At 43.6% G+C, this 24,158-nt stretch overlaps 1 protein-coding gene across 12 annotated transcripts in view; it reads left to right on the top strand.

The window, feature by feature from the left end:
• The first annotated feature begins 1,612 nt into the window (after window positions 1–1,612).
• SEC22C (SEC22 homolog C, vesicle trafficking protein) overlaps window positions 1,613–24,158 on the top strand; it is a 219,751-nt gene continuing 197,205 nt past the window's right edge. For 10 of the 12 annotated variants that reach the window (XM_069210997.1, XM_069211008.1, XM_069211004.1 and 7 more), the window contains exons 1-3: window positions 1,656–1,748; window positions 8,030–8,174; window positions 19,991–20,088. The gene's annotated coding sequence lies outside the window, so the exon portion shown is untranslated. Of the gene's footprint in view, window positions 1,749–2,843; window positions 2,971–8,029; window positions 8,175–19,990; window positions 20,089–24,158 lie in introns of all 12 variants that reach the window. The other 2 variants (XM_069211003.1, XM_069211005.1) reach the window with 2 other exon arrangements.

Here is a 24,158-nt window from a genome sequence, read left to right as displayed (position 1 = left end):
AAGTAAAGAGAGCATAAGCACTGAAGTTCTGATTAGCAGAACCTCAGTGACACAGTCAGGCACTACTGACAACACATACATTAGGCCACAAACTATGAGCACTGGGGTCCTGGCTTACAGGATCCCAGTGAGACAGGCAAAACACACTGACATATAGGTTTTTATCTATGAGCACTGGGGTCCTGGCTAGCAGGATCCCAGTGACACAGTAAAAACACACTGACACACAATCACAAACAGGCCAAAAGTGGGGGTAATGAAATCCGGTGTAACCCATATTATGTGTGTTGTAAAGCACCCTGATGCCTTTGGGCCATGTCCATGCTATATAAAATTGCAAAAATAAATAAATACATAAATACATTTAATGGAATTAATATGTTTTCAAGTTCCACAGGCGCAACGTGTCCTACAAATTTATAATAAAAAATTGGCCACCCTAATCCCAGTTCTATTTTAAGGAAAAAGAAGCGGATATATTAGCACTGGGCTCTATGAAAAGTACTCTGGGTAGACTTGTGGTAGAATATAGGGCCGTATTTATAGGCCCCTAGTGTCACAGGAGCATCACTTTTAGTGATGCTTCTGTGGCGCTAAGCACAGCGCCGTATTTACAAGGTGGCGTTAAGCCACTTTTTGAGGCTTAACGCCACCTTGCAAATACGGCCCCTTCCCACACAGCACTGTACGTGGAAGGGGCGTGCAATGTGTGTTGCTGAGGGCATGCCACAGAAACACCCATTGCATTTTAACGCTGCCTCAGATTTATGAGATCTCGTAAACCTGAGGCAGTGCCAAAATCTAGCGCAACCCCCAGGGGTGGCCTTAGCAGGGCGCAACAAGGAGGAATACTTTTATTCCTCCTCGTTTTTTGCTTTTTCTATGCGTGCAGCATTCTGCCGCACTCATAGAAAAAGCAAAATGACAGAAATTATTGTTTATGTGCGGGAGGTATCCCTTCCTGCATATAAACAATCATTTGATAATGACGCATTGGCCCTTCTGTGTGCGCTGCATTGTGCAGCACACACAGAATTGAAAGCTTAATTAGTAATTGTTTATGTGCAGGAAGGGACACTTTCCTGCACATAAACAATCACACGCCTCAATACAGACATCCTTGTACGATGGTGCAAGGATGCCTGCGTTGGCGCTGGCAGATAAATTTAGCTCCAGCGCAGGGAGAAATGCAGGGGTGCACCGTATTTCCTTAAATACAGCGCACCCATGCGTTTCTAAAGTGATGCAGCGCGGCGCTGCGAATTTTGGCACAGCACTGCGCTGCGCCACTTTTCTTTAAATCTGGCCCATAGTGTTAAGTTTTTTTCAACTAATAAGTAGGTCATTATCCATGAACGACGTCTCTCCTACTCCTGAATATAAAAACTGTAGCCACACTTATGTGTTAGAAAACCTGCCCGATCTAAGTGCATTATGTACATTCCAACATGGCCGCTTCACTTAGCTTACGGGGAGGAAATAAACGCGAAAGAGAGAGCGAGCGAGAGAGAGCGTTATCAGATCGTTGTCCCTTCTTGGTTTCGTGCTACCCACAGTGAGCCCAACGTGAGCTTGTGGAAATGAGCTAGTTTGGTTTCCTGCGCTTGCCGTAGGGAGCTCCAGGGTGACAGTTCGACAGTGTGCCGAGCTCTGATTGGTCGAAGCAGCGTGTTTGGTAAATAATATGGCTGTTGTCTGTGTCTGCTTTGTACAGAGACGGGATCCTGATGTGATGTTCGGCGGCAGAGGTACTCTGCTCAGCACAGTTGTTGGGTGGGGGAAACTGTGTAGGGTTCCCAAGGCTGCAGACCTTCTCGCAACACTTGTGTAGTGAGCAGAAGGGGCTCAAAAGAGCCTAGATGTGCTGAATTACCACTTGCTTCTTTTGGGGTGGGGCGCTCACCTGCGCTTATGCCTTGCTTAGTACCCAGAGTGCAGGAAGCCCTACGTGCGAAGCCTTACGTGTGTAAATCTTCTTCCAGTGCAGTATCTAGACGTCCCCGCCCCCGAGTAAACCGTGTTTGGTAATTTGCCTTTTAGCGATTGGTGGTGCTTTACATTAGTTCATGTAGGTTACATTAGCAGAGATCCATTTTAGGAAGAAGGCGTGATCATTCTGTAATTTTTGTTTAGTTAATTTTAGGGGAAGGTGGTAGTTTTGTCAGAATCTTAATGGGGATGTCAAATCAGGGACACTAGCTCGAGGTCAAGGCAGTTTGATCTGTCTTGCACTCCTATCCCACGCAAATCGGTGGGTTCCCTGGGTGTATCCCACTGTCAGAAGCATCACTGAATAGGCGCAGAGCTAAGTAGTATAAAGTTATGTGCTTTTTGACTAACAGTTTATTCAAATTATCCAATATTATTCCGATAATCCGTCGGAAGCAAGGGGAATTCGTAGGATGCTGAAAAGTTGCCATGCGAGAAAAAAGGTTATCTTTATCTGTTGAAGAGACGAATCGAAGTCTGTGGCTTGTTGAAACCTGCTCTGAAATTTATAGTTATGCAGACTACCTCTTCTAACCCCAAGTCTTATTCTCGCCACGCATCATGAAAAACAAGCTGAGAGATCCCATTCCCTAGAATACCGTTCGAATACTTTTACTTATAGTGTATATTGTAGACAAATATACACTATTTAAGCCATGATTAAGTTAATGGTATCATTCTCACCGTAAAGAAACACCCGTTGGCTGGTTGGATGACTTGAAGATATAAATATAATAAAAATAAAGAAGTGATTGGATACCAAGTGTGACACTGTTTTTATGGAGTGCCAGGTACTCATTTATCATACACTAGTCTGTTTAGAATTTCGCAACTACTCCTATAATCTCTTCCAGAATATTATTACCCAAAAACACAGACGTGAGACGTTTACGGCCGCTAAGCCAATAAAGTTAACAGCCAGACGCTTTCATCAGAAGAGAACTCCTAGAGTGGGAGGTGTACTTGGATAAAGCTAAAGAGGTAATATCAGATGTATAGTTAAGATAATAGGAACGATATTCAAGTAATTTAGTCTCCTTGGAGACACAGACAAAGAACAATTATACATTAAGTAAGTTTGGAATATGCCCTCTGAGTCATACATATTGCTAGAAAGAATTAAGATGGCGATCAGATAGGATCTGTAGGGTGAGTTTCGCACCCATCATAATCTGACAAAGGTGTAAGGTTCTTTAACTGCCCCAGACCTTTACCAAAGTACCGTTTTGATACATCACATGCAGAAGGAACACTGGGCTGTTTAAGGTCCCCAAACTGCTTAGTTTGGGCATGGGGCATCGCCCATGTTGGAACACCAGAAAGTACATCTTTCAAAAGATAGGAATGCATTAAAGGTAGTGTCTAGAAAGTGAAATTGTACCAAATGGCCTCAAAACAATACAACTGGGGTAAAGCATGGTTAAAACCATACAGAGTGCGAAGAGTGCACGAGGCACCTGAGGCTAAAAGGTAAAATGGGGAGAGCTGCTATATTATATGTGCCCTGGATATTTGATCATTTTTGCTTTATTCTGTTGGCAATTCTGTGGAGGTGACTTAGGGCCTGATTTAGATATTGGTGGACGAGTTACTCTGTCACCACGGTGACAGATATCCCGTCCACCAAACTGTAAATCCCATTATATCATATGGGATTTCGATTTCTGTGGGTGGGATATCTGACAGCGCTGTGACGGAGTAACTCATCCTCCAATATCTAAATCAGGCCCTTAGTTTCTAGGAGAATTGGTGCTAACTGAGCGATAAGAACTCCTGATAGAGAAGAGCTCATGAGGCACTTTGGTTGCCTGGATATTTTAAGTTAAAGTCACAGAACTTTGCTTTGAAGGGATTTAGGGCCTGGTTTAGAGTTTTTGCGGAGGGGCTCTCTCCGTCACAAACGTACCAGCTACCCCGTCCGCTATATTACATGCTCCATAGGCTATAATGGAATTGTTATATGGCAGATGTGCTATCTGTCACGTTTGTGACAGAGTAACCCTCACCGCCAGACTCTTTAAATCAGGCCCTTAATCCATGGGAGAACGCTGATGCAGAGAAGAGTGGTAAAACTGCAGCTGAGTGGGTCCCAATGGACATTGTACGCTTATACCATTGAGATTTCCTCTCTTGATCTTAGCTAAGCTTGGACGCGGTCTTAGGGTGGTACTGTACGCCAGAGCATTTCTCCAGGTCCTGGGGGAGTCATTTGTATCAAGTTGTGAAACTGTAGCTTAGTATTGGCATTCCATGGCTCGAGGCATTAATGCATTGTTTGGAACCGAAAAAGTTTCCTATTTGGGTCCTGGCAGTCTTGGGGTATCGAGATCAACAGGCCTTAATCTGGGGGGTGACCTTAGTCACAACAGTAAAAGTGATAGCTGTTTAGACTAGAAGGTTTTAGCACTGTTACTCCCTATGCTAGCCATGTCGTAACATGCACTCTATGCACCAGCTTAGCAATAGGAAAATTATGATAGTAAACAACGTTCTTTCCACTGAAAAAGGTTAACTGAAACAGTGCTAAACTTAAGCCATTCCCTCATGGAAAGGGAAAGTGTACCGACTCTGAGAAGACTCATATATAACATAGAACTTTCTTTCTTAGCAACCAGCATTTCAAATTGGAATTTGTAAAGCAGAGGTAATGTAGGCTCCTAGCCAATTCATGGCAAGACAACTCAGTGGCCAGGGTTTCAATACTGCAGCAATCGAAGTTTAAAAACACCACACATCCCACCATCAAATACATCAGTTACCCAAAATAATAATTGGATCCACGTCACTGTTTATGCTTGTCCAGGGCTCTACATTGATTTGAGGCCCAAGTAATCCCACATCATTAAAAAAACATATTGTCTTTGCCCTGACTTAGAAAATCCAGGAGCCCATATCTATACTGAGCAGCACGGTAACACCCTCAGGTGCTATGTAGATTACTGTAATGTTACTCAGCGGAAGAAGCATAACGGGCATGGGGACCCATGCAAGTGTATGGGATTGTTTTCCACCAGGGCAGATTGGGAGGAGGCTCAAGAGTATCTTGCCTTCTGTAACCCACACCTCTGAAAAACTGGGACACAAGGTGAGCATTCCTGATGCTGGGCTCCGAGAAGCAAGTGCACATAGTAGTCGCAGAGCAGCAAAGGTCTCTCATTGGGTAGGCATTGTTTACTAGGAGCCTCCTACTCTGTCCTGATTTTTCCTCTTCTTGGTTTAATTAGTAGATTATTTCTTATTCTTAAAATGACTCCTCTTTAAGCAGGTTCTCAATGAAGCTCTCTTCCAGCTAAGCCACTAGTCTGATTGCAGAGTCAGGCCCTTTTTGTTTGCAGCAGTCCACCTCCTGTTGTCACTGGTGTGTACATATCAGGTAAACAATTTAGACTTGTGGAGCTCAAGGGCACTTAGGCAATCTTTGTTTAAAATGTATTGATGATGTTCTGGACACACAGGAGCTTCCGTCTATTGCAAGCTTCCATAATTTCCGTAAATCTTCTTTTTCGGCATTGGCTTTCACTGGGTAGCGAGGTCAGTGAGTCAAAGGTTATTTGTGAACATTGGCTTTGAGTTAGAATAATCGTTTCAGATAGTACATCTATCTCATATAGTAATTTGAAATTTCAGACAGTGTTATGTCTCTGACAAGAGAAACATTTTTTTCTATTAAGTGTAAAATTATTTGCATGGATGGTCTTTAGTCCTCCTTATGACAGTATTGTCTGTAAGTTTATGTGGATACCTTGCTTCATCTACCAGCCTTACGTATCTGTTGCATGATCATGGGGATTGACTTCACAAGTGCTGTCAGGGAAATACTTCCACAGTGCAATGAATGGTTTCTGTGGCAATGCAAGCATTCACACCTTATAGTCTCATTCAGTTCTGATGAGTGCACATCTGATGTGGCAGATGCTGTAAGTAGCAGGAGGACCCTGGACTTCCGGAACTTATTTTGTGCAGGGACTCATACTCTTTCACTTGACAGATGCCACATTTGCAGTACCTGGTGCAGAGTTAACTACCTTTGTGCATGTTGGTACGATTACTCACAAAAGGGAGCCTTTGCAGTAGCGAGGGTTTGATGGCGCAGTGTCTTTTGTAATCATGGAAAGGCAAATCAACAACAAAAAGAAGGAAAGTGTCACAGTGCCCTTGGCAGAGTCATCCTAGAAATGCTGATATTTCTTTTGCCACAATGATGGCTATAAGGCTCTTGCAGTTTTTGTCGCTTCTTGAGGAAGGTGCAACCGCATGGAATCAAGTAGATTGTGGTTAGGCTGCAAAGGTTGAGGACCTCAAATGGTAGCACAACACTAGCCAATTTACGGGGCCAAACACATTGGAAGATCCTAGAAGGGACAGAGGTTATGGGAAGTACCTTTTGGGTTTGGTTGTGTGTCCTGATGGCATAATGACTGAAGGGAAGGGGTGATGATATTCTTCTGTGGGTGTGCATTAGCCCAGAGCAACTTCTTACCCGAGACAAGACCCTTCTTGTTGAAGTGTAAGTTGTGATTGAGTGCGAAGGCAGCGTCGGAGTCAAGAAAGGTTTTAATGGAGGCTTATATTTGGGGCGGGGTCCATAGAGCAGCAGGAAATTGCATACAGCGGTATGAGAAGATAAGCACCTAATTACAGTGCATTCACTCTGCAGCAGAAACATCGATGAAGGCGCGTTTGCAGGTGATTGGTAGTCCTCTTTTGGTTTTCCTGGTGTCAGTTTTGCATCTTGCAGTGACGTTTTGGAAAGTACGGACAACATTTTTTTACCCTATTCATGCTTCCATTACAAAGACGAGGGCCAGCTGGTAGTCTGAAATTAGTTTGGAGATGTTCAATCTAGTCTTGATCATGCATCTCCAGTTACTGCGGTTGCAGGACAGGGGATGCTTGGGGTGTGGGAGTAAGAACAAGAGTAAGCGATCTAGAGGGAAAAGAAGAGGGTGGTCACAGTTTTCTCCAAGAGGCTCCGGGGAGTTTTTACAGAGTTTGGGAGATCGGAGGAGGGATGAGGCAGTTGGACAATGCTTGTCATAGGATGCAGAAGGAAGGAGAAAGAGACAGGACAGGTGATGGTTCTGGTGACGTGATTAGGGAGACATAAAGGAGGAACTGGTGAGGAGAACGTGATTATTTGTGGTTGTAAGGGGTGGGGTTGGCCAACAAGAAAGAGCGGGGAAGAAGGATTGGATTAGGTCTCAATGTACAGAGTCTACAGACAGTGTATATTTAAGTGGAAAAGTCACATACGAGGCCTTTTTGATTGAGATAGAAAGATTTGTATGAAGAAGATAAGTAGAGATTGATTTGTGGAACAAGGGTAGTAAGGGTGAAGGAGGAAACGAGGTGTGTTTGGAAGGGTAGGGTAGCAGGAGAGGGAAAGTTGAGGGGCGGGGGGGGCTAGGAATTCCATTACCCTAAGATGAGCGTGCCCTCCTCCCTTTTTGTGAAGAGGACAGATTGGCATATTTGGAATCAGAGTATCTCAAGCAAAAAGTAAAATCATCCAAGAAGACTTGTAGAGGCACATTATGTTTCTAAAGTAGAGATTCGTATTACGTTTCAGCTTTTCACATTGCCTACCATGAATCTGTAACTCAGTGTTTCGTGTGATGCTATTCCCTCCTTTCCTTCAAGTGGTATAATCTGTGTTTGACCCCTCCCGCATGGCTCATGTATTTTTCCTCACAAAATGCTAATGGAATTGTTCAAAGGTATACCTTTTGTTCGGCCCAGATTTCTCATGGTTCTTAACCAAGTCATATCACCTTTATGTTTTTTTTGCACACGAAGCTCACCTGCCTCTTGTTACTGACAATATTTCCCACACAACTCTTAATTCTTATACATTGGTCTCTAATGTTGCTTTTTAAAGATGCCTAATACTAACACGTCTCTCTTTTTTATACTGTTGGATGTGATCAGTAGCCTCTCATAGCCATACTTCAATGCAGTCATTCTTTCTTGTTTCCCCATCCACCGTACTGTGTCCTAGTCCTTTCTGATATATTTTGATATTGTCTCTCTTCTTCCTTAGGATTACTCCTTCTCATTTGTTGATCTGTCTGTGTTTGTCACATATGAATGATTTAAGAAGCTTGCGGAGCACAGCTCTGTGAACGGAATCACGCCAGCCAGCATTCTCTTAGTGAAGGAGTAAGCCCAAAAAGAATTTAGAAAAGGTGAGTTTTGTTTTTAGGTGTAGTTTACATTTTTATATATTTCCCTACGTTTTTATGCTTATCTTTTATTCTCCTCCCCCTCCCATCCTCCACACACCACCACTTTCATCACCACAACCATCTCCTTGTCCTCTTCTTCCTCATTGTCCCCTCTCCTCGTCCCTCCTTCTTTTCCTTCTGCTCTTCCTCCTTCTTCGCTTCCACCTCTCATCCCCTTAGGCCTGACCCATCTTCCCTTTTCATAATTTTTCTGTTCCCTTCCTCCTTATCCACCTCCCCTTCTTCCCCCATCTTCTCTCTTTCCTTCTTGTCCCTGGTAGGGAAAAACAGTGCTTACAGGGAAGTTTAAGCATACTAGACGTGTAGTCACAGAGAACTGCCTTTGGAGTGTTTCTGATTTGGTGTAAATCTAGCAAAAAGAACAAGTGATGGACGGAATGCTGAACATTGTCAAACATTCACCCCCAGTAAAGTGATCTGGGCCTAAATCCATCGTTTTTTTGCTGCCCATGCCATTCCAGTTTGGACCCAGCCATATGCAAATCAGTCTTGACCCTGCTCCCCATGGGAACAGTCCAGCCCGAATTGCTAGGCCAGGTCTTCCCTGGACTGGAAACAAGCACCCTGGGACCGGTTTCGGGGTTTCACCCCTCATCAGCCAGGCTAGCTTGAATCCAGTGGCATGGGAAGCACGGGACCCACGTCTGGGCATACCCTTCCCACTTAGGGCGACAAAGCAAAAACAACAAGTGATGGACGGAATGCTGAACATTGTCAAACATTCACCCCAGTACAGTGATCTGGGCCTAAATCCATCGTGTCAGCGTTCCGTCCATCATCCTTTTGTGTTACTTATGTTGCCCTAAGTGGGAAGGGTATGCCCAGGCGTGGGTTCCTTGCTCACTGTGCCACTGGAATCAAGCTAGCCTGGCTGAAGAAGCGTGATACCCTGAAACCGGTCCCAGAATGCTTGTTTCCGGTCCAGGGAGGACCTGGCCTGGCAGTTCGGGCTGGACTGTTCCCATGAGGAACAGGGTCAAGACTGATTTGCATATGGCTGGGTCCGAACTGGGGTGGCATGGTGAGCAAAAGAACGATGGATTAAACCCAGATCTGTGACTGGGGGTGAGTGTTTGCATTGTCAGCACTCCGTCCATCATCCTTTTGTGTTACTTATGTTGCCCTAAGTGGGAAGGGTATGCCCAGACGTGGGTCCCTTTCTCACTGTGCCACTGGAATCAAGCTAGCCTGGCTGAAGAAGGGTGATACCCTGAAACCGGTCCCAGGATGCTTGTTTCCGGTCCAGGGAGGACCTGGCCTGGCAGTTCGGGCTGGACTGTTCCCATGAGGAACAGGGTCAAGACTGATTTGCATATGGCTGGGTCCGAACTGGGGTGGCATGGTGAGCAAAAGAGCGATGGATTAAACACAGATCTGTGACTGGGGGTGAGTGTTTGCATTGTCAGCACTCAGTCCATCATCCTTTTGTGTTACTTTTGGTGTAAATCTATCCAGAAATTAACAAAATGTCTCCAAAACCTGTTCATCAAAATATCTAAGCTTGTGTCTTTGATTTACCATTAAGATTTTTCCATATACATCCTGAAATCTAGTTGGATGAATAGGCTGGCCATGGCTGGTTATGACTGATTATGATTTGCGTATTAGCCAACATAATTTTAGAATCACTACGCTGTGACAAAAAACACAGCAGCAGTCATTGGAGTATTACGGAAGTGATGAGTTGGTGCTTTTCATACCAGAATACGTAAGGTGATTTTTGAAGGGAAAGAAAATGACCTTATTCCCTAACTAGTCTTTGATTAGCTGCAGGACTTTCAACTCCTTCTGGGTCGAATGCCAATATGCGCAATATTTCATTCCCACTCCTGTTTCCATGTCTTCAGTAACGCTAACCCAAGTCCCAACTCTAACTTGAACTATGCACTGGTACCAGTAAGTATTGGGCACAAACTATGCTCTGCTCACTGTTCCATTTAGTGCTGAGTACAACCATAAATAAGATGTTTTTGGATTGCTTATAGCTTTTGTCTTGGGCAACAGATTTGTATAAAAGCAAAATATATCCTTCTGTGTTTAATCTTGGGCATATACCATCAGGAATGCCAGTAGACCGTGATCTGTAGGCACTCATAGTAAGGGTACTGGTCATAGGGTTGGACTTCTCTGGAGAGTGCTACCGGCTTTGTTTAGTCGGCACAGTGAACAATGATACTGAGCAAAGGGTGGAGCCAAATATGTTGTTTTTCTAGTGGTTACTTGACCTTTCCAAACAAGGGGTAATGGAAGGTATACTACGGCATAGTGCATGCCCTGCCCAGTGGGTACAGAAACCAGGGCCACTAATCAGAGGTCGTTACCAGAGGCCACGTCTGTGGCCAGAGAAAACTGCTCTTGGGCACAGATTCTGTGCGTCTGTTGTGGGAATGAGTGCTTAGCCCAGGGCGTGGTTAAAGGACATATCATTCAATCAGGCGTTGTCCAGATAACACATTTGGCATGTTTATTCAGCAGGATATATGAGGAAATACTCATGACTCCGATCTTAAGGACTATCTGAAAAAATAACTTATTTTAGATTAGAATATAAATTGGCACAAAATAAAAATGGATCCAGGCTGTTTAGCTCTTGGGTGGTACACTTACATCAAGAATTTTTCTGTGTCTATTCCTTTTTTTGCCTGCAAAATATCTATTCATTTTTTGCATATTGTAGTTAGCCTTATAATTAATAGAAGGCCTTCTCCAATGGTCTTAGCTCTAGCTATGCGAATTTGTTAATGCAAGTCAAGACTCCCCTTTTCCCGGAAGCTCTTTTGAAGACACAAATAGGCACTGATGATACACACTGTAAGTGTGCAATAAACTGAGCCTTTTCTCCACGCACCGCCAGTACCTGACGATGAGGCTGTATAGCAGTTTACTTCTCAGTAGACTGGTAAGTAAATATCGGGTCCCGACTTCCAGTCGTTATTGACAATTACAGCATCCTTCCTAAGGAGTGTGCCTTATTTGATCGTCCATGAGATTTAACTACCTATCAACATAGAGATATCTACAGTGCATCCCTTACTACTTGGTCCTACCCCGCCACATGAACCTCTTGTAGCCCATTTCTAACTAATTGTTCGTACAGGTGTCCAAATTCTTCCCATTCCTAACGAGTTCTTGTTAAAAGTCTGTAGAGTTTGAAACATCATCAACAATATGACAATTAAACTGATCGTTATTCCCCATTTGTTGTTCTAGCTCGGGCCATAGTCCTTTGTTTTTACAATATGAAAGCACAAATGGAACAAAGCACGCTGCTTCTCTTATTTGTATGATCACTGGGTACAATGAGCACTCTTTTTTCATTTTTTTCTAATTTCATTTCTACTTGTACTGATGGCTGTCTGCAATTGAACTACCTTTTGCATATATAGTGGCTAGGCCAGTGATTGGCTGGTTCATTTATAACATTAATTGTCAACAATAATTTACTTACTATCTATAAAAGCATTCCATTACTGAATGAATTTCTGATGAACTATTATTCTATGGAATAAAAAAATGCAAAGGATCTCAGTTGAGCAGTATCTTCTATATTTACTGTCTTGATTTTTTCCTTAATAAAACCCATGATCTTCCACATCAACCATTTTGGAGAAATAAAAATGAATCAGTTTTATTCATTCTCCACAACGTTGAGCCATAAAGGCACGAGATTGTACTTTTAGTAGAAACATACCTATGGGCCTGCAAGTGGACATCCCAGTCTTAGAACCATACATTGCAAGAATATGTTGGTGTTATTCAACCCATGTTGGCACTTTTCTTCCGGAGTTACACATTTGCCGCTATTTAAATCTTACACAAGCTATTCAAATTCCAAAACTAAGTCTCAGCGCTCTGCCCAGTATAGATTTCCTATTGCGGTGTATGGTTTATATTTCTTGGAATTCGGGTTACGTTTTTCTTTTCGGAAAGGCATTCTTCCTACATGTGAAAAACAGTGTTTTCTTCAGCATAGAGCAAACATAGCAAGGGGACTTATTTTAATTTTGGAACATTCACTGAAACTCTTTCTAATGCTGAGGCTAAATCATTTATGACTTTGTTGAACAATGTGATAACAAGCAACGCGGGTTTAACTGAAAGACACATTCACTTGTGGCTTTACAAAAACAGCGTGATAGTCTAATTTAGTGCAGTATCAATGTATATCATAAGAAATTGTCAAACATCTTCCCAACCTCGAAAAGTAAGGATATTGGTCGATAATTGTCTGCTGTATGAAGATTTTTTCTCCGCCTACACGGAGGACCTTGGATCCGAATGAAAATTGAAATATGGCGTTAACCAAGCATTAGCAGTTATATGACACTCAGGCCCTTATTACGAGTCTGGCGGTGGCGGTCAGACCACCGCCAATGCGGTGGTCTAGCGTTCACATTATGGGGGTCATTACAACCCTGGCGGTCTTCGACTGCCAGGGCTGTTTTGGTGGAAGCACCGCCAACAGGCTGGCAGTGCTTCCAGAGGGGATCACGACCGCGGCGGAAGCGCCGCGGTCTCACAGCCGAGACCAGCGGTTTCCCTCCACTTTTGTGCCGGCGGGAGTAATCCTCCAGGGCAGCGCTGCCCTGGGGATTACGAGTCCCCCTCCCGCCAGCCTTTTCATGGTGGTAAGAACCGCCATGAAAAGGCTGGCGAAAAGGGGAGTCACGGGGCCCCCTGCCACGTCCCCGTGCAGCTTTTCACTGTCTGCTCTGCAGACAGTGAAAAGCGTGACGGGTGCAACTGCACCCATCGCACAGCCGCAACACCGCCGGCTCCATTTGGAGCCGGCTCCTGTGTTGCGGCCAAGATCCCCGCTGGGCCGGCGGGCGGAAACCAGGTTTCCGCCCGCCGGCCCAGCGGAGATCTCATTATGGACGCGGCAGGAGTGTGGTCGCATTGGCGGCCGCCCGGCGGTCCAACGTTGGCGGGCAGCGAACGTGCCACATTAAGACCACCAGTATGCCACTTTTTCGAAGGCCTGGCAGTGCCGGCGGTCTCAGTCCGCCAGGGCAGTGGCCCTGGGGATTACGAGACCCCCCTCTGCCGGCTTTTACATGGTGGTTGCACCGCCATGTAAAAGCTGGCAGAGACGGGGTGCCCGGGGGCCCCTTGGGCCCCTTGGGGACGCCTGCACTGCCCATGCAGTTGGCATGGGCAGTGGAGGGGCCCCCATGGCAGTGAAAAGCGCGATGGGTGCTGCTGCACCCAACGCACTGCAACATTGCAGCTGGCTCTATTATGAGCCAGCGTCAATGTTGTGGGTTGTTTCCTGTTGGGCCGGCGGGTGGAAACTCTGCTTCCGCCCGCCGAGCCAGCAGGAAACTAGTAATAGCCCTCACGGTCAGGTCACTGGTGGTTTTCTGACCGCACGGCTTCGGCGGACGGGCTTTTCTGTTCGCCAAAGTGGTGAAGAGGGTCTCAGTGTTTTTTCTGACTGTGTTTTTTCACCTTAACTTTCAAAATCACCAGCCTATTTTCAGCTATTGTAGTAAGTAACTTAACCCAACTCTTTTTGATATAGCGTTCATATTTGCTCTTAACCAGTTTTTTATATTCTGTCCTTTTTTTAGCTATGTGTTGACCATTAGAGGCCACATGTTCTTTAACAACAGTTGTAAGGTGTGCAGTCCTACGTTCTTTATCATGCCATCTTTTATTTGCTTTTTGCTAAAACATTTTATTTGCATTTTCCACAACAGAAAACAGTGTACACATGACCAAAGACAATATAGAATAGTACATTCATGTGTCAATCTGGTACACATCCCAAATAAAGGCGAAATTGAACATGTATCAGGAGATTATCAATGTAGATGGTGCATGTAGCTGCATAAGACTATCAAAACCATGGCCAGAAAGTGTCTTGGTGCTGTTTTCATCTCAATGAGATCCACTGATATTTAGCGACACAAACTCTGGCTTTCTACACAGCCTCCTCTGCCATGGCACATGTATCTATGTCTCCCCAACATTCACTAAGGGTTGGAGGGGCAGCGTTCTGCCACTTCCAAGCAATGTCTAATTTTGCAGTCAGGTAGGCCAGCCCAACCAATGAACGTACTATATGACCACCATCCCAGTCGTCCATAATCCCAACAGGGCGACTTTGTGAATATGTACTCTTGCCTAGTATGTGAAAATGGTAGAGCTAACCCTGTGAGGTGGAGGAATGTGACCTTCATATTGTTACAGTGCCATCAAGCTGCCAATGTGGATCTACTCATCCTGCACAGCTTGGAGGAATTAAAGTATTCTAGGTGCATGTATTTCAATGGATAAATCTGACACACGAGAAAATAGCCATGAGTCTGGGGGCAGTTTTGAAGCTCGCACCTTGCCTCGCCTCTTAATGGTAAGTGCATGCTTGGCCCAGTTGCTGAGGTCCCGTTCAACAGTGGGGCAATGTTGAGGCTCTGACCCAGTCCCTGGACAGGTGTGATCATCATGCCAAGCTATTTAAGATGAGCAGGGCCAATTTTAGTTCTGATATGTAGATGATTTATGGAGGTTCTCCAACAAATGGATTTCCCCCAATTTACCTTAAGACTCGATGCATCCCATTATACCTGTAACAAGTGGAACATTCTTGGGATAGAGCATATGGGCCACTGAACGAACTTAAGGAGTTTGCCTGCATATGGGGAGATGTGTCTTCAAGAACCCCAGGCTACAGAAATCCTCAGAGACTGGTATCTTCCCTGATCCACTCCGCAAGGGGATCCACAACTGAGGGGAAGTAGGGTGGTGATAGGGGTTTCCGCTAGCGCATGCCAAGGTGAATCAGAAATTTTTCAGAAAGAGCACCATTTCCACAGACCTGGGCCTGCACTGAAGAGTGAAGTGTTTTCACAAACTCAAGGAAACTGCTACCAAACCTCATCTTCCCAAGCACTTCAAACAGAAAGGGCTAGTGTATGGTTTTGAAGGTATGTTATTGAACGCCGACTGAAGGATAGCGCTGCATTTCCCTTAAATCCATGGGTCTATGTTAGTGCTGATTGAACCCTACTAAGACAGTGCCTGGTGCTTCTGCCTGGCACAAAGCTGTTTTGGTCATTACTAATTAGGGTATGGATTTTCCCTACCAACCTGTTTGTTAGGATTTCCACAAGTATTTTAGTTTCTATGTTGATAATAAGTATTGGGCTGTATGAAGCACAGTGGTGTGACTGTGTCCCAGCCTTAGGAATAACTGTAATGGAGGATAACTTAAAAAAAGAATTCTAATACAATGCCATTGTTTTGCCTATTCGCATATCTGTAATTGTGTGTTGCAGTTTGATTTTGGTAAGGGTTATATCTAGCTTCTCAGTGTCTGAGAGAGCGCAGTGGGATGAGGAATTCAGAGGTAAGTGGATCCTCTTGCTCATTCAGGGATGATTTTTGTTTCACGTAACTCACCTCATAGTGCCTTGCGAAGGTTTGCTGTCTCAGCTGCCTAGAATATGGGCTTAACCCCCTGAGTTATCAAGCATTGGTATAATATTCGTATCTGTGCTTTTTTTGTAGCCAACCAGAAAAAAGTTTACCTGCTTTGTCACACCATGTGTATATTTTTTGTCATGCGAGGAGCCAGGCACTCTTGGCTGCACCTAGAAGATTGTTCCTGAGGGCATTGCTAATAGTGAGTAGAGATTGCAGAATGTTGCACTTGGCTGCTTTACCCACTGAGCTTTGAGGACACAGAGCTGGTCCCCCAGGTCAGCCAAATCCTGTCCTCTTTCTCTCTCCGTAATTTTGTATTCTGACATGTCCCAATACCTTATGGCGGTTTTAAGGGCCTCCCACATAGTGACATGTGACATGACTAACACCTTATTTACCTAAAAAAGTTCAGGACAGGCATCTCCAAGGCTGTGTGCTAGGTGGGTGTCCTGGAGCCACCTTACTACAGTGGATGAAGATGTGTATTTTGTCAAATTAGGAATGTAAGGCTTTTAGGGCCTACACCAAGTGCGTAATCTGGCATGTTTGACACTCTGCTAGTGCCTCCGAGGCTAACGATGTAGAAGACATGCCTTCAAACAAAACCATAAATAACCTAAACCTCTACCAGTTAACCAAACAAGGTTAACTCATGACCCCAAACATCCCACACCCCATACCTCTGTCCTTCAAGCATCTGTTGCCCTGAAACAAATCAATGCGTTGTCTTCCAAGACCAAACCTAAACAAAACAATTGGAGAGAAAAGAATAACTAGCGGAAGGGGTGAAGCAGTCCATCACCTTCCCTATAGCATCCACTATTGTTAAGGGCCAGCAGTGTTAGAGTTCAGCTATGATCTGTGCCCAGAAGACTTGAGGACATGCATCTGAGAAAGAGCAGCTGGCATATTTTTAGGACTGTCAGTGAGGTGGGGAAGTCTTTCTGAGTCCTGAACCCATTGATGAGTGCCTAGGGCCATCTTCCTCCAGGGAGCTTTCTACGGGAGTGTTGCTTATGTTGCCTTGATGGACTGTGTTCTGACCATTTATCGCTGTTGATGCACTCAGGTGGCTCTTGATGACTCACAATCAGGTGAGTTGCTCTTTATTCTGATGTAGGACTTCTATCTTTCCTCAGCGCGACCCAGGCCTTGTCAGGGAGTTGAAGAACAGGGATTTGCCACTAAAGTTAACCCTGAGACTTGCTGGAAAAATAGGTCACCTCCATAATCTTCAACGTTTGATCACTTCGGTGAAGGAGGGACCCTGCTGCTGCACAGCACATGTGTAGTTCAGGAACAGCATGATCTTGGTGTTCTCATAGAGCACAGCACCTGCAGCTCAGGCATCTGTGTGGATCATGTTCTGGGTGTCATGGTTGAGCTGACAGACTATAATGGGTGGGGGGCTGCCTGGGAAGCAGTCTTTGCAGCAAATCCCTGTGTGCCTGCTTGTGGCTGAAACTGTCCTGAGTGACCTATGAGTGTAACCAGTTGCTGAAGAAGGCCCTCATGCTCTGACCTCTATCCCTCCTGAAAAACTACCATCCTGATATTGTTTTGCCTTGCCATCCTTTCCGCATCCTCAACTGTATCTTAAAGATACTTGAAAGTGGCCGACAGCTGGGTCAAAATAGCCTGAATAGCCCAGATGTGTCTTCAACCTCAGATAGTCATGCTTCTGTCTCGGAGACTCTCTCAGCAGTGTTGCAAAGGTCCTGACACAAAAGTGCCAGGTCCACTCAGATTTCCCCCATCTTTCTATAGAGGGGCGTCCTGATATCCTTGATGTCCTGCAATATTGTGTCTTTGCCAGATGTAGTTGTGGCCTCTGCACCCAGCGCCAGGGCTGTTGCTGTGCCCCCTTTTACAGCCTTGCTTTAATGGTCCTGTTTAATCTGGGCCTGATGGCCGGGTCTCTTCATCACCATTGCAATGATTACCCCACCAAGTTAATTGTTCTTGCAGGGTTGTTTACACTTCCCCTTGCTCTTTGTACCAGGATATGTATCATATTTGGGTGGGGGATAGTAAAAGGGTGGCAAGCAAAAAACCTCATCAGGCCCTGGGCAGTATAACGGAGAGGGCCACGGGGCCAGAGGCCCAAGCCCTGCCATCACCCGGATCATGCTAGAGGCAGCCCAGGGACCATCCTGCAGTGGAGGAAATGCCACAGAGGGGTGATCATAGGGCCTCTTAAGGAGACAAATGCTCAGTGGCCTGACAGGGCCCAGTACTCTGTAGTCTCTAGCATCCTGGTAAGTTGCTCCGTTCTGCTGCCTGCCCTCCTGGTGAAGAATAACCATGTGAACCCCCCACTGAAATACTGCACCTCCCCGTACCCAGACATCACAGGTGCTGAACTTCGGAGACAGGACGCAGAAATAATGGGCCAGCACCGCCTCACTGACTGGGGTGGGGAGGCGACTGAGGAGTGGGCCGCATGCCAAGCTACAATCGCTAGACTATTCAGTAAACCTATTGCCAGACGTGGTCAAAGTTACAAGATGCCCAGCTGGGCCATGAGGGCCAGGGAACAGATCACGCTCCTTCTCAGGTCAGTTGCACACCAAGCATCACCGACTCTCGACCCATGTCGGTGCTGTCCTCCACCTTGCGCACCCATTGGTCCAGTAGTATCACTCCGATCAGGCCGTCTGCTATGTTTGCCCCCGCATTGGGAGTCTTCCAATCCCTAGCAAAGTGACTGGGCCTAGGACCAATCTCAGCCTGTTGGAATGGAAGGCCGCATCTGTCCCATGCCCTCCTTGACCGCCATTCTGCCACCAAAAGCAAGCACCCTGCCACTGAAGCCAAGCACTTGACCATTCCTGAAGTTGGTAGATGGGGCCAGCCACAGACCAGCTGCAGAACAGCTATCCAGGCCCTTAGTGGTCTTGTAGTCATTTATGTGAGATGGTGAGGAAAGTCAGTGGCCACATAAGAGTCCACCATCTTTGGCTGTCAAGCAACACCCTACATACCATATTTATGAACTGAACATTTTATTGTACATGGTCTCTGAGTTAATTTATTGCCACTATAAACAGCAATTTTCCAAATGTATTATTAAAACTTAATGATGGGCATTTTCTTTCATCATACAAGTGACAGAATTCTGACAATATCTTCATAAATTTGACAGGATATCTTTCCTCAACATGTAATCCTTCTGAGTGTATACATACGGGCTGACTAAGATAATCTGCTGGATGGGTTACTCCGTCACACATAGGAAATAATAGGATTTAGATTTCAGTCCATGGCATATCCATCACCGTTGTGACAGAGTAACCCATCCGCCAATATCTAAATTGGGCCCATAGTCTTTGTTACTTACAGAAAATACCACGATTTGGTTTATTTAATATTCACGTATGCTTTAGCAGCTTCACTCCCAAGCAGAATAGCAATAACTTGATCATAACCAATCTCTGATGTCAGCTGCACTTTACAGCCCATCATCCATCCTCTTGAAAATGTTGACTTGACAGAAGAAAGTCTCCTTTAAAGCCGCAAGACAATGTGGCATTGTTACTGTAGTCACCAATTACTTGATTTAGAAGCAAATAACTTGCATGTAAATTCACGGAACAAATTAGTAAGTCCTGTAACCTATGTGCCTGCCAACATGTATTAGTGACTCGTGGCTGGACGAGTCCCTGCCAGTCTCAATCGGAAATGCAGAATTATGGCATGGCTTCCACCCAGCGGTAAGCCTGCACTCTGCTGGGTGAAAGCTGCTGCCTCATTACTCGGTGGGTCAATAATGTTTAACTTATTGTAGAAGTCTGGGGAACCGTTTTATGTATATGATTTGCATTACGTGTTATAGAGGGCAAATTGTTTCCATTATGGTGACAACAGATACTGATAAACAAATTCCAAACACTCACAGTCAGAAAACCTTCCTGGGAGAAATTGTGAACACGCATCAATTCTATATTAGCAAATTATGCTGTATTTAGTTCAGATCAAGTACATGAATCACAACCACAGACGTTGAGTACATCACATAGATTTTTAATCACCCAGGAAGTTAAATAGTTCAGCATTATGTTTCAACGTTGGTAATCTCTTAGACTAGATGCTTAAAATTTATTTTGATTTTAGCCTTCTTAGTTCCAAAATAGAACTTATTTTTCCAGTGTAAACTCGAATACGTTCATTTTCACAGAATCTGCATTTGTGCACATTTCCTTTATGTCCATCCAAAAATATCTTATTATCATGTAAGGGATAACATGTTTTGTACTTGCCAAAACATGTACCAGTACCCTATTCTTAAGGTGTCTCATGATAATTTCAATATATAATTGTTTTCACAGGCATTATAACCAACAGATACCAGAAGAAGAGGAAAATAAATAAATCAATACCATATTCAAAGTTTGCACATTGGGTTTGAATCATCTGAGTTGTGGAGGTAACCATGTTTCCTGTTAATCCTTTTATTGTGTCTCTTCAAATTAACAGGAGGCTCAATAGATTGTTAATGTTGACACTGTGAAAAATTATTTCTAGATCATCTTTTGCGTTCAAGTGTTTGTTTAGAATAAGTATGCGCTATAAAGTTTTCAGGGTACACCTTGTTGGTTAGTTTAAGGGGTGATAATATGACTAATGTTTACAGATTTGGCTTCTGTGTCTTTTGGTTTTTCAATAAACAGCATTTTAATTTATTTTGCTCAGTCAATGCTGCAAATAGTATTTTGTTTCATAGCATAGGTTTCAGAATTTATCATATGTTTGTATTTGTGTACATTTCAGCAAATACACCTCTCCCTGCAGTATACTGTTAATATGGCTCAGAGCATGCAAGATTTACATTTACAGGAGATCAATAAGAATTATTTCCAAGGTGAGGCAATTATTGTTGACTCTCATCCTGGTATTTAATTTCTGATAGGCCGTATTTAAGAGTCATTCAAATATTAATTATTAATGGGATTTAATTTTTTCAAAGGATTTGAACAGTGCCTCATTTTCATTCCAAATAGACACCCCATCATTGTATTTCAGGGAGTGTGCAACGTTTCCAGTAAATTGTGGCCCCTCTGTTTCCAAGCAAATATTTCCCCTTTTATCCTATGGTCAAATTGTTGTATATTAATGTGTAAACGGAACCCATCACAGTTCTTCTCATTTTGCACAATTCTCAGAGGTTTTAATATGAATATTTGTGTTTGACTCCTTTCTCACTTAAACATTATACTTAAATTCCAAACATGCTTCTAAAAGCATTTCATGCAGGATTGATGTCCAATCCTAGTCTTTGGTGCGACATACTAATTACTCACTGAGTAGTCTTGTGTTGACTATGTAAGCTTATGAGTAAGTCGTGATTAAAACACTACTGCTTGAAGGAAATGTTTTAAGAATTGGACGTCAGTATTCTGGTGCAATTCACATCTAAGACAGGATTAAGACTCAACTCATAGAAAAGAAGATTGTAAATCTGTTCTAAAGAACCCACAAAAAGAGTAGTGCTCAGAATGAATAACACAATATATGTAATCATTTTAGGATTAACCATGTATTGTATATGGTAGTATTTAATGCTGAATCAATAATTTATGGACATATACAGAGGTAAAATACATAGTTATACTCCACATATCAGTAATGGAATCTTGCGAATATTATAGATGTCCACAGTGGTTTTATTAGTTCCTTGTGGATTTTAGGCAAAAGCATATGTTTCTAATTTCTTATTTAATTCCAGGAAAGTTAAATTCATCATGACCTAAAATGACTGCTGATAACTAATCCTAACCCTTTGTCACATTTCATATACTTTTTCACAAAAAAATAATTAGTTGGATAGCTAGGCTGTTACTCATAAGCGCCTGATTCCAGTAGTTGCCTCTGCCATGTAGTTATATGTGAATAATAGAATGACATTGCCTTTATATCTAAATTGTCTGATGGTGATAATCCAGTCATATCTTATATCAACCAGAATTTGTTTATGACCCAGCATTGTATTAGACCTATGCCTAGAGCAGAGGTCTTCAATCTGGGGGTCGGACTCCAAGGGGGGCCGTGGAGTCCTGGAAAGGGGGTCCCGCAGTCCCCCAGCCGATCCTCAAAATGCCTCAGCTGAACTTTGAGTCTCCTGTGCTGTGAAAGCCGCACAGACAGCTGAGGCTTTCCCAGGGGTCTGCTTCCTGAATGAAATGCAAATGTGCTCTATGAGCTCATCTGCAAATGTAAAGGGTGCTTGGGAGCAGCTTTAAATGATGGAATCACTCAAAGCTTTGGGACGAAAAATATTTATTCTTTTTGAGGGTAGTGCACAGAGTTAACAACTGGGCTGTGAAGTGCCTGCTTTTAATTGTAATTGTATTTCCACAGTGTTTACTTCACCTGGAGGTGTTGAAGGGACAGCTATTAAAAAAAAAAAAAAAAAAAAGGTATTGCATATGCTCTGGTATTACTTAAATCTACATTTTGTAACCACAGTTTTGTCTTAAACCTTTTTGTAGTGGCCTATGTTATACTGTGTGTAATGCAAGTATAAAATAATGCCTCACATATTCACAGTGCTTTCTGTCACAGTCTGTGACCTCATGGCACTAAAAATACACAAGTCACTATTCTCAGCTGCACTAACCAAGATTTCATTCTGTCGCTCTCTGGTTACACGCAGACCTCTGCAGTGCATTAACTAATAGAGGTTTCATAATGCACTACAGTGCATTTACCAATAAGTAACAACTTTATTTTATTTATTTTTCATTTAAGCTGGCTGTTATTTTATATGTAGCTATCTGACAGTGAAAGACCTAAAAAAAATGTAGAGAATATTTTGAGTTTATTTATGAGAGGCTTGCGCTGCTGGAGCATCACCTTTTTTGATGCTCCAGCGGCACAGGCCTCTCAATCATACCTATAAGGTGACGCAAAGCCTTCCTGAGTGGCTTTGAATGGCGTTGTAGATATGGAGAAAGGCAAAGCAGCGCAAACTGCTGCATTGCCTTACTTTGAGTCGAGGAGGCGTTCCATGGGAGTAGTGGTGGGTGTTCCCATGCAACACGCATGGATTTTGACGCTGCCCCAGATTTACAAAATCACTTAAACTGGAGCAGTGCCAACACCTTACGCCTCCCCAGAGAGGCATAATGAGGAGAAATGTTTTCATTTCTCATTGTTTTTTCCTCTTTCCATGTGTGTTGCTATCTGCCGCACATATAGAAAGAGGTACAATGCCTCTCTGGATTGTTTTTGCGCCGGAAGGTGCCCCTTCCTGCACAAATACAATCCTTCCTATATTGTCGCTAGGCACCAATTCTGCTCCAGCGCGGGGGAAAGGACAGGAATGCACTGTATTTCATAAATATGGTGCATTCCTGCCCTTTTGTATTGGCGTGGGGCAGTGTAGCAAGAAGACTTGTGGCACTCTCCTATGCCAAATCCTCATAAATGAGTACCTTTGTTTTTAGCCACACCCTTGACCACACCCCCACACTCACTGACCTTTGGTTTGCTAAACACTGTTTAATATTATTTCCTCACAGTAAAAATTATTTGCTGTGGGAAATGGGGACGTTTATTATTGTTGATGATGATTTGTACCAGCTTCTAGAAATTTTTATCAGAAGGTGGTCCTTATACCTAAACATTTTTAAGAGGGGGTCCCGGTATCAAAAAGTTTGAAGACCTCTGGCCTAGAGTGTCTTTAGTTTTAAAGAAATCCCTTCACCACAGGTCTCAAAAAATGTCAGTGCTTTGAGCATTGATCCATAGAGATATGTAGCATGATGGACTTTAGCTGGGAAATTACTGTTCCACAAAAATCAATGTGTCTTCCATCGCTTTAGGACGTTTGTGATTCAACAACTTAATTTAAAAAAAATATTGTTTCTTCTGACTTATTATGGTGGTGACACCTATTATTTTAATTTACTCCACTCATCCCTTGTCTGCTCCTCCAACTTGGCTACCGGAGTCACCCAAAATCTGTTCTTTTTCTTGTTTCATTTAACAGACTCTTACTGAATGGTCCATTGGTTCTTTGATTGGCTGGTTTAAAGCTACATTTCCAGTAAAACAATTTATTAGTTGTTGTATCATTACAGGTAGAGGGCAGGGCAGGTGAACACCATTCTGAGTATGGAATGTTCTTTCCTTAAAGCATTATCATTTGTACTGAGGAAAGAAATGAATGGCAAGTCATGCTTTTTAAAGTTCTGGAAAAGTCTCTTGAAATGTTTTACCTGAACATTTAGAATTTTCAGTTCAATTTTAGAAAAAAAAGTAAGTTACTGCTTTTTGCACTCTTTACTACAGATGCAAATGGCGTTTGAATATTTTCCATACCTGCTATCTGCAAGTGCCCTTGACCTTATTCATAATCTTAGGGCATGATTTAGATTTTGGCAGACTGGCTACTCCATCACAATGGTGACAGATAGCCCTTCTGCCGAAATCTATATCCTACAGAATATAATGGGATTTATATTTCATACCTGCTATCTGCAAGTGCCCTCGACC

The sequence above is a fragment of the Pleurodeles waltl genome, chromosome 10, assembly GCF_031143425.1.
Source record: "Pleurodeles waltl isolate 20211129_DDA chromosome 10, aPleWal1.hap1.20221129, whole genome shotgun sequence".
NCBI classification, from domain to species: Eukaryota; Metazoa; Chordata; class Amphibia; order Caudata; family Salamandridae; genus Pleurodeles; species Pleurodeles waltl.
This window is presented reverse-complemented; position numbering and strand designations above follow the sequence as displayed.